We start from the raw sequence: 16,184 nt of genomic DNA, 5'->3' as shown, positions 1-16,184 counted from the left end.
TATTGACTCCACACTGAAATTGGTTTCATAAAATAAACAGAGGGCACCCAAAACTCAATTTTTTTTCTTTTTTCTTTTTTGAGGGAGGAAATTCTCAGTTCGCCAAATGGAACTCAAAATTTTGCCGGATATGGAGCATAAAATTTCGCCGAATGATGAAAATTTTGCCGAATGGAGTCGTTTCCGAAATTTTTAAAGTATTTTTTTCTGAAAGAGCATGCTTAAAAACTTTGAATCTGATCATTTCCTAAATAATTTGACTAAGTTAAATATTTTAAAAAAAATACTATGATCGGTACGCTTTCATTGTTTACGCTTCTGCCGATGACATCACATATGATGAAATGCCATTCACTGTTGCCATTCGCAGAGCGCAATATTTAATTCACTTCTTTACTCACCTGTGTCGGCAACGATATGGTTGATAGCAAATGCAGAGCGCAAGAATAATTCGCTTCTTGATTATCATAATGTGGAAACGCAGTAGAAAGATGCGCCAAAGTGCATCCTTTGTGACGTTATAAAGACCGCGACTTGTGTGAAAAATCAGACATTTAAAAAAATTAATTAAAAATAACTGTCGGGAAAATGAAAGTATTTCCTGGGTCCATGTTTTTTTTTTTTTTTGCTTATTCTATCAATTTTAGAGACTAAAAGTGGTACTTTTCACTGAAGGAAACAGCCCCATTATGAAAATTTTGACAGGAAATTTTTCGAAGGTCTCGGTGACCCCCCGTGAAGGTCGTGACTTCTCATCAGGGCGCCCCTGAACCCCCCCAACATTAAATTTCAACACAAAATCTTTAAAAAATAAATTGTTAAAACGGGTTTTTTGCAATTCCTGAAAGTTTTTAAAAAGTGGAGCTGTCCCCTTCGTGCACCAAGAGCTTCAGTGAAAAACTCAGCGTGTTTCAGAAATTTTTTAGCAAACCGCTTCATCCAAAGCAAGTGAAACATTCAGCGTTCAGCCACGATTCCCATAACACAGACAGCTGTTTGAAGCTTAAAAATGGAAGAAAAAAAACAAGCGTCCGTGAAAACAATAGTAATATTTTTTATGAATCCAGAGGCATCTTGCTTTAAATCGAAACGGCAAAGCATTAATTTTCAAGCAGTTTCTCGTCAGTTGACCATGGATCTGCCAATCAGGAAAGCTTCCATTTCCGTGACATCATATGATGACGTCACGTGAATAGCTTTGGAAGATCGAGATATAAAAGTGTTTTCGAATTAAGTACATGACATTTGTTTGGAATTCGCGGAAGGATTGTTTCTTTTATGTGCTGCATTTTATTCTGTGTAATTGGTACGATTGCGTCAATTCTGCATTTTAAAGAGGATTGCTAACTAACAGATTTCATTATTTCATTTGAACGGAATTTTTGCTCTTATTGAAGTTAATTGGTGGCAACATACTCGGAAAATAAAGCAGGAATCTTTTTTTGGCGATATTTGTAGGTAAGTGGTATTCTATAAAAAAATTGAATTGAAAAAAACCAGAAAGCAACTGAATTTGAATGTTAGCATTTAAAAAGTTTAATTGCAATTTTATTGTTGAACATTTAATTGATTTTTATTGAAAGAACAACATTGAAATCTTTTGTGATTAATTTAAAAATAATATTATGAAATAAAAATCATTTATTTGAGATCTTAATTGACTCATTTTGAATTGTTTGAAAATTAGTTCATTAATCATTTTTTTTTTACTGAAAAACTCAAAAAAAAAAAAAAAACATTAATCTTTGTTGTTGATTTTTAAATTTCACACCTCCTCCCTCTCCCCCCCCTTTTTTTTTGCTTTTCTGTTCTTTAATTCAATATCCGTATAACTTTATTGTTGAAAAATAATTATTCTTCATTTTTGTTAACTTGTCCCTTTTTCCCCCAATCAGGTGGGTTCCTGAATCAAAATGTTTGGGTGAGGGAATTCTCAATCAACCGAATGAAACTCCGAATTTTACCTAATGTTAAAAAATAAAATTATAAGAAAAAAAATAGAAATAAAGAAACGTTTATATACTTATACATACATACAGGTGCATTTAATTAGAAGACAATGCGCATTATTTAAAAATGTAAAAATCGAACAAACATTTTTTGGGAGGTCACAGTGACCTCGAAATGGGGCATCCCTGTCCCAAATATTCAACTTGTACTCGTAAAGCTAGTTTTAGTTAAAGCGTGCACTTTTCTTTATTCTGGAGTGGAAGTCTTCAAACTTTCTTTCAAATAATTAAATAAATAACCAATAAAAATGCAGTTTAATCTAAAATACCTCTTATTGTAAAAATCATAAACATAGGCATTTTACGCAAGTAATAATGTCGATTCACAGTGAAAATTTTATAGTCATCTATTTACGCTGATATATGAAAAAATGCGCTTGTTTTCCTTAATTTTCTCATAATGGGATCGTTTCCAAAATTTTAAAAGTAGTTTTTTCTGAAAGAGCATGCTTAAAAATATAAGATCTGACCATTTTTTAAATAATTTGTTCAAGTTTAATATTTTTAAAAAATTACTTAAATCGGTGCGCTTTCATTGTTTACGTTTCTGTCGTGTGACATCACAAATGATGAAATGCCATTCAGTGTTGCCATTCACGGAGAAAAATATTTAATTCACATCTTTACTCACGTGTATTGGCAACGATATGGTTGATAGCAAGCGTAGAGCGCAATTTTTAATTCGCTTCTTTATTATCATAACGTGCAAACGCGAAAGAAAGATGCGCCAAATTGCATCATTTGTGACGTCATAAAGACCACGCCTTGTTTTCAAAATCGGACATTTTAAAAAATTAATTAAAAAATAACTGTTGGGAAAATGAAAGTATTTTCTGGGTCCATGTTATTTTTTTTTTTACTCATTCTATCAATTTCAGTGAATAAGAGTAGTACTTTTGACTGAAGGAAACAGCCCCATTTAAAAAAGATTAAAAATGCACTGTCAGAAACATTTTAAATATGTCTCATAAGTAAATAGCTGCATAATAAGAAGAAGAAACTTTTATTCCAATAAAATACTCGGTATGCTTTTTCTGATTTATGTATAGAAATAGTCCATTAATTGTAATATAACTATTTTGGATATTAATCTTTTTTTTTCACTCAAAACAAAGTTTCTTAAGGTTTAAATAGAGTATAATTTACGGATGAGAAAGAAAAGTTCTTTTGGGGTAGACCGACCAGTGAAGGAATACTTAAGCAAAATTTCATTTAAAAAAAGATCGTAGTAATTTTAAATACTATACTATTCAGATCGCGATAGTTAAAATATTTAATTGATCTATGTAAATATCTAAAAAAAATTACGGAAACTTAAATGGTATCTTTTCCGACTTTTTGGGTGCTTAAAGAAAAAATTACACAATGAACCAGTGAATGAACACCTCCGATCAGTAAATGAACACAAATTGGTTCAGTGAATGAACATGATAAATTTTGATTTAAAAAGAAACTAAGAGTTTTTAAACCTATTTATCTAACTATTTATATCTATCTATATATCTATCTATCTCTATCCATCTATCTGTCTATCTATCTACCTTATCGGTCTATCTACATACCTATATATCTAATAATCGATCGATCTGTATATAAATATATATATATATATATACATATATATCCATATCTCTATCTGTCTACCTACATATCTATCGGTCTATCTGTACATCTGCATATTTGTCTATCTACACAGTTATCCGACTATCTATCTATCTATTTATCTGGCCATTTATTTTTATACATCTACCTGTCTATCTACATATCTAACTATTTATCTGCCCATTTATTTTTATACATCTACCTGTCTATCTACATATCTAACTATTTATCTGTATGTACATCTATCTATCTACCCATCTATTTATCTTCCTGTCTATCTATCTTCCTATCTACTTGTCTATCAATCAAGAGAGATAGATAGGTAGATATACAAATAGAGATATAGATATATAGATGTGGATAGATATATAGAGGTTGATAGATATATAGATAGATAAATAGATGGTTCGATTGATAGATAGGTAGATAGATAGATAGGTAGGTAAATAGATATATAGATAGGTATTTAGATAAATAGATATAGATACAGATAGAGATATGGGCCAGATAGGTAGATATACAGCTAGTTAGAGAGATATAGATAGACAGCTAGATATAGATAAATATAGATAGAAATACATACATATATATATATATATAGAGAGAGAGAGAGAGCCGTGTAAGTAGATAGATGGATATCTATCCATCTATCTATCTATATCTATCTATCTATCTATATATATATATATATATATATGTATATATATGTATATATTACAGGCTGAAGTAATTCATAAATTGACGACCAGTTGTTGGTATTTCATCGATACTTAAGTCTTTAAGTAACAGTGGTTTATCTCAACTGTATAAAATTCAATGTTTCTTCTTTCTAATTTACATTTTTGTTACATAACAAACAATTATAGCTAACAGTGGTTCATTCCAACTGTATAAAATCCAATGGTTTTACTTTCTGTTTTACAGTTTTCGTTACATACAAACATATGTAGCTAACAGTGATTCATCTCAACTGCCTTTGAATTTCTTTAAAGCTAGGCTCAGTGCTTAGCAAATGATATCTCGTTGAAAGTTACCCACGACGCCATCAAAAGCAACAGAAATTTGATTTGCTAGGTTGTATCGATACAAATCTTTGTTCAATCAATTTTAGCTATTTTTTATTTCCTGGATGTAGAGCAGAGTTGTGTAAAATATCGTCTATTATATCTTTCATTGTCCCTCCTTCTGTATAGAGACGTTTTTCTAATACTACCTTCGAGCGATATTGAAGGCTCTAAGTACAGCAAACAATGACAAAATCCTATTCTGAATATTTAGTTTTGGTTATAAAGACAATGCCTTAGTTCGTCTTAACCTGCAACCAACAACAAATAATTGCCTGAAAGAAAAGTGATTCAATTCATAGCGCAGCTTCAGATGTCTAGCCTTTCACTGTGCCAATTCCAATATACCTTGATTTAAAAACACTATTATTCGTTCTTTTGCACAAAAAAAAATATATTTTTTTGTTTTTGCCAAACTCTCAATCTCCTGTTCTTCACTTTCTATTTAGTATTCTAGTTCAATATTTCACGCAACATACCGTGGAAAAAATAAATTTCACAACTTGTATTACACACCACACGAAACGTTGCATACCAAATTCAAGAAATTGAAAAATTTTGCTTGCTAGTTATCTCAAAAATTTTGATTAAACTAAAAATCTATGATTTTTTTCTTCTTTCTTGAGTAACATTGCAAGTGGCGTAGCAAAGAGGAAGGATCAACTACCAGAGGCCTCGATTTTAACACATTTTACGAATCCTTCTACTATTGTTTATTCACAAAGTAAAGAATGTTATGACCATTCTACCCCCCCCCCCCTCCCCTCTCCTTCGTAGATTGTTATTTCTAGCCGCTCTATTAATTCCCGGCTTTTGGGAACATTTTGTAAAAAAAATTTTGGGAAAAATTTTGAATTTTTTTTTAAAATTAAATTTTATGTAATGACGTCGTAGATACACTGACAGTTTGGGGTTTGACGAAAATTTACGGGACGAGTAGAGCTACGATGTAGTGTGGAAAGCAACTGCTCAGTTTTTCCCACTTGAGGTCTTTGACCTTCCGGTATCGAGCTCGAGACCCTTTAGCCACTAGCCTGGGCCCTAATTTATGGGATAGTTTCCTTTTGCTCGGTATTATAAAGGAATACAATACAGGGGCTCTTGGACTGTGTATTTCAGTTGTATGATTTAAAGGGTATATAACTTAAAACATTAGATTATTATACAAGTTTTTTTCCTGATGTATTTGAATCAAGTAATTTGTTAATGGAGGGCTTTTCTCTTAAAAAAAAGCCTTAATTTCTAGCCCCGATTGATATTTTTTAGAGCTAAAAATGTTTCACCGACTAAGATTCCTTATTTCGGAAAACTTCAGACATTCTTACCGCACTACCTCGCATTATCCGGCATGCCAGAAAAAGGCGAGGTTGACCAGAATGCCGGAAAATACGAATTTTAGATAATTTGAGGTTTACTTTGCAACAAAAGAAAACTAAATTTCCTCATTCAGTTTCAATCAGAAAGCAAACCACTGTAGGGTCATTTCACGGTATTTTTGACACTTATGTAGAGTCCATAACGTGGCCTTTTTTTGCTATAACTTTTTATTTTATTGTTTGATTAGCATATTATTTTACTTTGAGCTTTTTCTACCAACACATCAACTCATATTAAAATAATTTGCAAATCAAACAGTAAATTAAAAAAATATGGCAAAAAAAGGTCACGTTACGGACTCTACATAAATGACAAAAATACCGAAAAATGACCATGTAAGGAAAAAAAATAGATAAATCCCAAAAGTAACTTTCTTTCAAAAAAAAAAAAAAATGTGTATTGCATATAATAAGTGCTTGTTTTTTATGGTAGGTCATTATTAATGGATTTAATTATATGCCAATAAAGTAATCAATTCAAAAACAATCATCGTTGCTGAGTTTTGGTCATAATTTTTTTAAATAAATTATTTTAGGTTTCTTTTAGAGAGGCAAGTTTAATTTTTATTTATTGAATAGCTATGGTAAATTCTTTATCACTGGTTTAGGGGCGGCAACTTACTGCTTAAATGTTTCCTTACTTAGTTTTAATTTAATTTTTTATAAAATTATTCGTTATTAAACAATATTTTTCTTGTTAAAATTACAAATAACATTGTTTGTAAATATTTTTAGAGAATTAAGCTGTTTATTAATACTAATTAAAATATGTATAGAACTTGTTTTCACTTTAAAAGTAAACATTTATTTTTCATAGTATTAATTTTTTTCCCTAACCTCGATTTTTCCGGCCTGCCGGAAAGGACCAGGCAGGCGTTATTGAAAATCTGGTGACCCCGGATTTTGCCCCATGCCGGATAATGTGGGGTAATATAGTACTTTTGAATAAACCATTTTATTTCTTGTTAACAACACTAAATGTTCTAAATACGAAAATCCTGTGAAATGCCTATACATCAGTTTCTGGAAATAATAAATGTTAATGCTCAAATTTTCTTTTGCGAAATACTCGTAAGAAAAGTGTTTTCTAAGAAGAATAGATCGTTTTCGGGCGATGATTTCGATTGCTTTCGTGCTAAACCAGAGTGTCTCAGTTGTTATTATTATTTTTTTCTTTTTTTCACAATTTCCACTCTTCCAACATCACCACTAATACTTGCGTGTAGTCCATCTAAAGATTGCTGGCATTCGTCTTCGGGCGATTTTTTATATTTATTTATTTATTTATTTTTTATAAAATTGAAAATTAGAGAAACCAGAATTGAGAAAATGAGGCACAGTCGCTTGTTTGCAATTTTGCAAGCAGTGTGCTCATAAAATAATTGACTTTTGTAGTTTACAAAGTGACAACAATCGTAAAACAGACTATACTTTAAAAGCTTGTCTTCATTTCTGTACCTCAGAGCCACAATAACGTAAGTCACATTATTACTACTTTACAGGAGAGAAGAAAAATGTTTGTCGGACGCACGCAGAGGATGGAACGCGCGCTCTTTTAACACTGATAAATAATTTCAAAGGATTTTTTTTTTTTTGGAATTATGTTCACATGACTCGATGCGGAATAGAATTCTATATATAATGCACTAATAAACGGAAATTCGCAATGGAGTTGTTTCCTTCAGTCAAAAGTACTACTTTTAGTCTCTGAAATTGATAGAATAAGCTAAAAAAAGAGAAAAAAACATGGACCCTGGAAATACTTTCATTTTCCCAACAGTTATTTTTTAATTATTTTTTTAAAATGTCCGATTTTTCAAACAAAGCGTGGTCTTTATGACGTCACAAATGATGCACTTCGGCGCATCTTTCTACCGCGTTTCCACATTATGATAATCGAGAAGAGAATTAAATATTGCGCTCTACGTTTGCTATCAACCATATCGTTTCCAATACACGTGAGTAAAGATGCAAATTAAATATTTTGCTTTGTGAATGGCATTAAATCATTTGTGATGTCATTGGCAGAAGCGTAAACAATGAAAGCGCAACCATTTAAGTAATTTTTTAAAAACATGAAACAAATTATTTAAAAAATGGTCACATCCTATATTTTTAAACATGCTCTTTCAGAAAAAATACTTTTAAAATTTTGGAAATGACTCCATTTTTGGAGTAACGTTAGTATGGCTCTGAGGTACAGATTTATTTAAAAAAAATTTCTCTGCTACTTAAACTTTAAATAATAGCAAAGATTTTTTCTAAGATTCGGCTAGCCCACACATCTCAGGTCTCAGGCTTGTGCTATATGATGGGGATCCACTTTTAATGTCCACTTCTTTTGTGGAACCCTTGATTCTTCTTCAATAAAAAAGTCTGAAGGCAAAGTTCAGAAAAGAGTCTACTTGCAATAAAAATGAAAATTGCTCAAAAAATTGCAATTGTCTTCGAAAAGCAATTTTAGGAAATTAACACAACATTTCTTAAAATAACTTCAAACAACTTGTTCAATCAAAATCAATTACGAACAAAGAAAATGACTGCTTTTTTCTCTTTTTGAACTTTATTTTTTCAAAGAGATTTTAAATCATAACGGATTATTTAAGTACTGATTCCAATCTGTTGTCTAGAAATCAATGTCATTTAAAGGATAAAACATGGTTAAAAAGTTGTTAGTGACACAGCTGAAAGAAGAGTATAATTAATTCAAGAGTTCAATTCCTTTTTTTACAAAAGATGTGAAACGAAGAAAGTTTCTATAACAAGTTGTAGTTGAATGCAGGGTAACATTTTATCGGTATTTTAAGCAGTTCCCAAATCTATGCGATTACTATTTTAATTCAATTTTAAAGAACAACTATGCATAATTTAACAGTAAAACTCACAAAATGCATTTGAACTTATATTATCATTTAACTGTTTGCTTCTTCATCTTAACTCTTTATTCCTTCATTTTAAATCAGAAAATTGTGGCATTTTACTCTTAAAAAATAACCCAAACTAAAAGTATTTTATTATGCAACAGGAAAAAGACAAAGAGCAGGTGAATGTGATTGACTATTATAATACTTTTTTAGGCTGTTTCGTGAAAACACCTTTTTGAGGATATCCACAAAAACCTGACCTGAGAATAGTCTAATATCACTCTGAGAGCAGTCTACTATCTCTCAGTAAATTTTAGCAGAAAAATTGTTGAGGTAGGACTTAAAGAGGATAAAATTTCCTACAAAATGAGGCTTGAACTAGTTTTATAGGACAAATGGTTTTTATTATAGTATAAAAACCATGATCTTTTGCTAAAAATCGCTGTCCTTCTTAATTTTACCCTTTTTGAGGCACGTGTTAATATTATCCAATTGAGCTAAAATTTCACAAATAACATCTAGCTTGTTGACACATTTTAGCTGGGTGCTGCAGTTGAAATTCGAAAGTTGATTTTTTTGTGAACACTCTACTTCGCAATCTTGGTAGAAATACAGACCCGGAAGGTAAATCTCCGACTTTTGGAATTTTAAAGCCTGCAACTCTCCACTCCGACTGCGACTCCATTTCCTCAAAATCATTCTGACTCCGCAGTCCTGTTTTTTACTGTGAAATTATGATTGTTGAGATGATTTGTTTTATCTTCATTTTAAAGTTTTAATTAATTAATTTTGTTTTTTGGCAATGCAAAATGAAAGTGTTTTTTTTCCTAGCAGAAAGAAAGAACTGTGCTGACGATTTGATTTTTTTTACGAAAATTATTTATTTAAGAGGACATTTTATTATTTATTTATTCATTTTCTAAACAGACTTTTTTAATTCAATTTTTGGCAACGAGGGAAAAATAAAACCCGAAGCGCTTTATTTTTACCCTAAAGAAAGCAACACGGTGTTTTTTTCGTTATAATGCATATAGTTTGATATACTTTTTATTTTTACTGCGTTTTCTCCCCTCACCCCCCCCCCCTTTTTTTGAAAACGATTATAGAATTTTTTTTATTGGAAAATGTTTTCAGTTGCTTTGTTTAAAAGGTGCTATACTACTTTATTTGTTCGTTTATTTATATTTTACGTATACATTTCACCAGATGAGGGAGGCATGTTTTGTTTTTGGAAATCAACATCAAATGTCAAAAAGGTATGTCTTACATAATTTGTAGTCTTAGCTATTTCAAAGAATATTGACCAGATTCTAGCAGTCGATGTTGGTTTTCAGGAAAGTAGGCTCGGGTTTAGTTTTGGGTGGAACTTCTTGGTCTTGGACTGATTGTAAAAAAGAAAAGCATTATTAGAGAACTTTAAACTTTTTTTGCTTCATTTCTTGCATATGTTTCTCCTCTCTCTCTCTCTCTCTCTCTTTTTTTACTCTCTTAAATATGGAGGTAAAATAATCCATATAGATTTTCCGGTAGAATTTCATGCGTACAAAATCGGTGGAACGAGTTTTTTGAGACAATTCAAAGAACGTTCTATATTTAATTCAATTACGATAAAAGTTTCAGAACAGATTATCAGATTATTAAAGAAAAATGTAAATAAAGACAATTGATGTCTTTGCAAGTAACGATCATGATTTCCATAGTTAAATTACCTATATGATTTGTTGAATGCTAAGTATTGTTATGTCAGGAAATACCTTATGAAAAACATTATTTATACTGAGAATCGTGTAATAGAATACATAACATTAAAAAATTATAATTTTGTAAATTTTTTTTATGCATTTTAAACCCCCTAAATATTTCCCGGGAGGTCTAACGCAAATCAACTTGGTTCAACAAAATCGTTGAAACCCATTTCATTTATTGTTCTTAAATCATTCATTTTTTAAAACTTTATAAATTTTTGAATTTTTTACGTAGAGCCTAGAAATCTGTTGTAACGAAATCCACCTGCATGTGTACAGATCTCTGAATCGGATTTTTTTTTTTTTTTTCATGTACTGTAAACTCAAAGCTAAACGATGTTGTAGAAGCTTCAAGCAAAAATTAGATTATGTATGGCGAAACTAGAGAAATAAAATGTGACTAATATTTTTTTTTTCCGTGTTAAAGCTTAGGACATATTATTGAATGGAGCTTACATTAGCAAAACTAAATATTGTTATCTTTTATTTTTATTCGGTGGGCTCTTCCACAGCCGATAAAAACTATGTTTGGTCGATTTTTATTAAAAACTTATTTTTAATTTCATGCGCATGCTTGTTTTTGATTGAAAACAAGGTTCTTTTGTATTACATGTATATACAGTGGCTCCCAAAAGTCTTCGTACACCTACGACTTTGAACGAAATAGGCCCCATTCCATTGGTTAGAATTAATATTTCGGAATAGGTATTTAATTATAAGGTCGATGATCCATTTTTAACAAAACTACATGAAACGTTTTTAAAAAATATTAAAACTTAATTTTTTAAAAATCAAAAACCAAAAAGTGCCGGAAATTTTATGTCAGAAAAGTCTTCGTACACTTTATAAAATTTCTATATATTATTGAATAATCTAACTTTTGATTAAGTTATTAATTAGTGGAATATCATACAGTATTCATAACACCTTTTAAACGTCTGGGAATAGATTTCATTCTTTTTCTTTCTTTTTTTTGCGTAATTTCTGAGTAAGTGTTCAACCACACTTCGAGTCTTACTGTTTCTAGCTCTATTTTCGTTTTAACGCCCAATTTTCGTAATCTAGCTTCCAGATATCTCTAAATACGTTACATTAAGTTAAAATCTTGAGATTGAGGGGGTATTTTCTAAATTTTAGGACAATTTTCGAGGCACCAGACGCAAACGTTGAAAACCGTGTGCTTCTTATCGTTATCTTGATAAAAAAACAAAGTTGTTTCCAATAACCAAATTTTTGGCTCAGAGTTCAAAATTGGTTTTTAAAATATTTAAAGGAACAGCATAATTCATTATTTCATCAAAAAATTACAAACTACCAAGCCCTGATGCTAATATGCACCCTCACACTAGAACACTTCCACCGTCCTGATTAAATGATCCAAAGAATTTCTTAAGATTAAGTCCCTAATTTTTTCTTCTACATACAATTGTACCAAAAAATACCCAAAAATGTTGAATTCATTTTTATCTGTAAGTAAGAAGTGATTCTAAAACATTTTTAGCTTATTTAGCATTGATTTGCGACGAAAATCGTAAGCTTTCTGTTTTTCGCATGACCAAGAAAATTTCTGCGGGAAGAGTTCCCATTTAATCCAGCTAATCAGAGAACTTGGCGAACAATTTTAGGTGAAAATTAAATGTAAAATGTTTCATTTAACTCTGCAGAAACTTTTACAGCACTCAAATGTGTATTTTTCATAATTTTTGTAACTTTAAATCTCCGATCACGTTTTGTCAACTTTGCCGGTTGACCTTTTCTTACCTTGTTTTCGGTCCAATTCCTTTCTTTAAAGCATTTTATCAAGCACTTTACTATACAAACAAATAAATTAACTGATTTAGAGACATTTCAAACCAATTTATCACTACTGTGGGAAAAAATTCAAATTTTGAATGGTGTTTGGCTTTTTTTACGAATACCAGCCATTTTACAGTAATAAGCACAATATTAAGGAATAAATAAACAAAAAAATAAAGCCAAATGACTTATAAGAGTCAACACAATGCAAAAATATTAATAAAACGGCATATGATAATTTTAATCAGGAATTTATTCGGAAATATTTGAGTGTACGATGACTTTTGTGGCGTGTTATTTCTCTGTCTCTTCTTTTTCTGACCCATTTCAAAAAGAAGTTCCGTCAATATTTTGAAAAAATCAATGGGTTGTATTTAGAATGACATAGGAATGATGTGAAAAAATATTGGACTTCATATTCGAATTCAGTTTCGAGTTATTTTGGTTTTATTAAAAAATTTCAAAGTGTACGAACACTTTTGGGAGACACTGTATATATATGTGTGTTTGTTTCTTCATGATTTGAGACAATCAGTAAATGTGGAATTCCATCGGATTAAAGTTACAGAATAACTTGATTTATTTTCTTGAACATTTAAACCATATGCATGTTTTTTTTTCTTTTCTGAACGTCCGAAGGATTAATTCTTATTAATTATTATGAATAATGAGTACATAAAATAAATAATTTCTCAGTGTAATGAAAAAATGTAAATAGAGCTAGTTTACAGAAAATCAAAAGGTAAAGCAAAAGAAGTTAAACTTCGGGGGTGGGGGGGGGGGGGCTAAATAGTGTTAATAAATATAAAATACCTAAATATTTGAGTAGACAATTTTTGAGAAGTACTTAATTTTTCTGTGTTTTTGTTTGTTTGCGTTTTTTAAACATATTTCTGGAAAAAAAAAAAAAAAACAGATTACTTTTCGCCCAAAACTTTTTTATAAATTCTCTCTCTCTCTGTTTTTTTACTCCCTCTCTCCTTCCTCTCATTTTTTCCCCTAGAATTTTGTGAATTTGAATCTTTCTGTAACTATATTTACAGACATATTCTTAATGAATAATGAGTTATGGAAATATAAATAAATGTAGTTTTAAAACGAATAAAAATTTAAGTTTATAGAACAAAGTGAAAGAGAAGGCATAAATTAAAAGATAAGTGAACATAAAAACGAAAAGCAAAACAAAAGTTTCAACTGCTTTTGTCGACAGGAATTCGATACTTAAATAAGCATAAATTTATATGGATGGACAGATAAGATACTTATGTGATAAAAAATTGAAGATATAAATACTGGGTAGATAGGCAGAAATAGATAAACTAATTAGCAGTGGCGGCGATTTGGGGGGGGGGGGGGGGAACCACCTCCGCACTTTTCACGTCATCAGCGATTGCCTCAACGTTGCAGTGAGATTACCCGAGCGTCACCAAATATAGTTTAAAATTTCAGTTTTGAAGCTTCAATTTAAAAAATTTTCCTGGAGAAAATCTCCAAGCGCACTCCCCTCCTTCCTTTAAACTCAAGGATGACCGAAATTTGCAGTATAAAGACTCTAGTTTAAAGGGGGAAAATCAGGGAAGAATCCCCCTAGATATCGTAAAAACTGCGTTTTTAAGACTCCAATTTAGAAAGAAAAAAAAATCCGGATATCTTTTTCTGAAGTCCCAAAAGGAAATTCAAAACGGAGTTCTTAGGATTTCATCAGTTCAAAAATAAATAAATAAATAAATAAAAATGAAATACTAGAAGAACCTCTGAACACTTTCGTTCCTCCTTCAGTCAATAAAAGAGAAGTCAGAAAGAACGTTTTAAAGGACGTTTTAAACTTTGCAAAATTTCTGGTTGCGAACCCTAAACCTCTAGCTCTAAGTTTGCTAAAGATGATTTTAATTTGCGTCTTTAACACATCATTATAAGATTTTTTTCGGGAAGAGCCTTCCTTACCCTTACATTTCCAAAGACAGTCCAAACTTCTTCGATTTTGTTATTATTATTAGTAATTAGACTTTATTTAAAAAAAACATTGTGGGGACACAACCCTGGAAATCCCTTTCCGTTCCTCAAACGTTGACAAAAACACAACTAAAATGGCGTTTTTAAAACTACAATTCCGAAAAATTTACGCGAGAGAACATCAGAAGCCAACCCCCCTCCCCACGCAGTCACTCATGGTAGCCTAAAATAGTCTTCAAATTCCCCTCCCCCCCCCCCCCCCAAAAAAAAAAAAAAAAATTCCCCCGCACTTATGAGCCCCACTCGCCGCCCTCTGCTAGTTAGTATTTGGAAGACATATTAAAGTCAATCAAATAGATTGATACACTGTATAAAATTTGTGTAAGGTTACCAGTATTAATGACTCGACGTTAAATCCCGGCTATCCCAAATTTGCCATTTCAACTGCGCTTGCGCGCGGACTTTGCTGATTTCAAAACTCTTGCTCAAACTAATGAAAAACATTTAAATTTGTTAACATGAGATAAAAACAGATAAAAATTAGAAATTACAAAGCTTTCTTTGATTTAGTTTTTACGCCTCGGTAAAGATTGAGTTTTGTGTCTTAATTATTAATGGATTCGGAGTCTGATTTTTCTATCAAACAAAGGCCCTTTTCAGGGCTAAATTTTTAACCTCAGAAGAGCGTACTCGATTTGCAGCATCACTTCCAATACAAAGCCGAACTCTCAACCTAAATGGAAATGTATAATACTAAGCTGTTTACGCCTAACGTAAAATATCCGCAAAAGACGAATATTCTGATCAGTTTTGAAGTACATAACGTGTTTTACGTTTACGCTAAATAAATACAGTAAAACCTGTAAAGTTGACCACCTTTGTAAGTTGACCACCTGTCTATGTTGACCGCTTTTGTCTGGAACGGAATTAGTCCTATCTTATATAATGAAGAAAAACCTCTGTAACTTGACCACCTCTCTATCTTGACCACCTGTCTATCTTGACCACTAATGAACACCAAATTTGGTTTGGAGTATTGAAAAAAACCCTTTGTAAGTTGACCACTTGGTTTATTTTTTAAAATTTTATTTAGCAAATTAATTTTTTTTTAATTATTATTTTTTTATAGCTTTCCAAGAATATTTTTGACGTCAGACCAGCATTTTACCAACTAAATGAAACAGCAGCATAACTAAACCTCCTTTTGAGTTTGAGTAGATCATCATGGGGTTATAAATGTATATGAGAAAAAAATAAAGCGAAAAATTTGTAATTTTTGATTAGCTATGAATTTTTAGGAACTATTAATATCAAATGAGTAACTTTTCATAAACAATAAGACTTTTTTTTTGATCAATTTACTGAAATTTTAAATTTGCATGACACATTATATGTCATTCTGGGAAAATAATCTCTAAAAATATTTAAATAACATTTTAAATTATTGTTTCAAAGTAATGATAAACAATGAAAGTGAGTTGAACAGAAAGAATAAGTGTCGATTAGTCAAAAAATGAATACATGGTGCAAGAAATGACAAAAAAAAAAAAAAAAAAAAAAAAAATCATTACCCCCCTTTATAAGTTGACCACCTGTCTAAGTTGACCACCAAAGTACTGCACCGCAAGTGGTCAACTTACACAGGTTTATTTCCAAACCAATAAATATTGAAGTGTCATTTTTCTCTTTTCTTTATAAAGATTATCAGTTATTCATATCCGTAATTTCATATAATGTATCCCGAAATCGCTGTGAAAATATTCTAATCGCATTC

The 16,184-nt window shown here is 31.0% G+C and overlaps 1 protein-coding gene across 1 annotated transcript in view; it reads left to right on the top strand.

Moving 5' to 3' along the window:
- Window positions 1–1,236: 1,236 nt before the first annotated feature.
- LOC129222176 (5'-3' exonuclease PLD3-like) overlaps window positions 1,237–16,184 on the top strand; it is a 77,495-nt gene continuing 62,547 nt past the window's right edge. The window contains exon 1 of the mRNA XM_054856640.1: window positions 1,237–1,458. The gene's annotated coding sequence lies outside the window, so the exon portion shown is untranslated. The remainder of the gene's footprint in view (window positions 1,459–16,184) is intronic.

Source organism: Uloborus diversus, chromosome 5 (assembly GCF_026930045.1).
Source record: "Uloborus diversus isolate 005 chromosome 5, Udiv.v.3.1, whole genome shotgun sequence".
Lineage (NCBI taxonomy): Eukaryota > Metazoa > Arthropoda > Arachnida > Araneae > Uloboridae > Uloborus > Uloborus diversus.
This window is presented reverse-complemented; position numbering and strand designations above follow the sequence as displayed.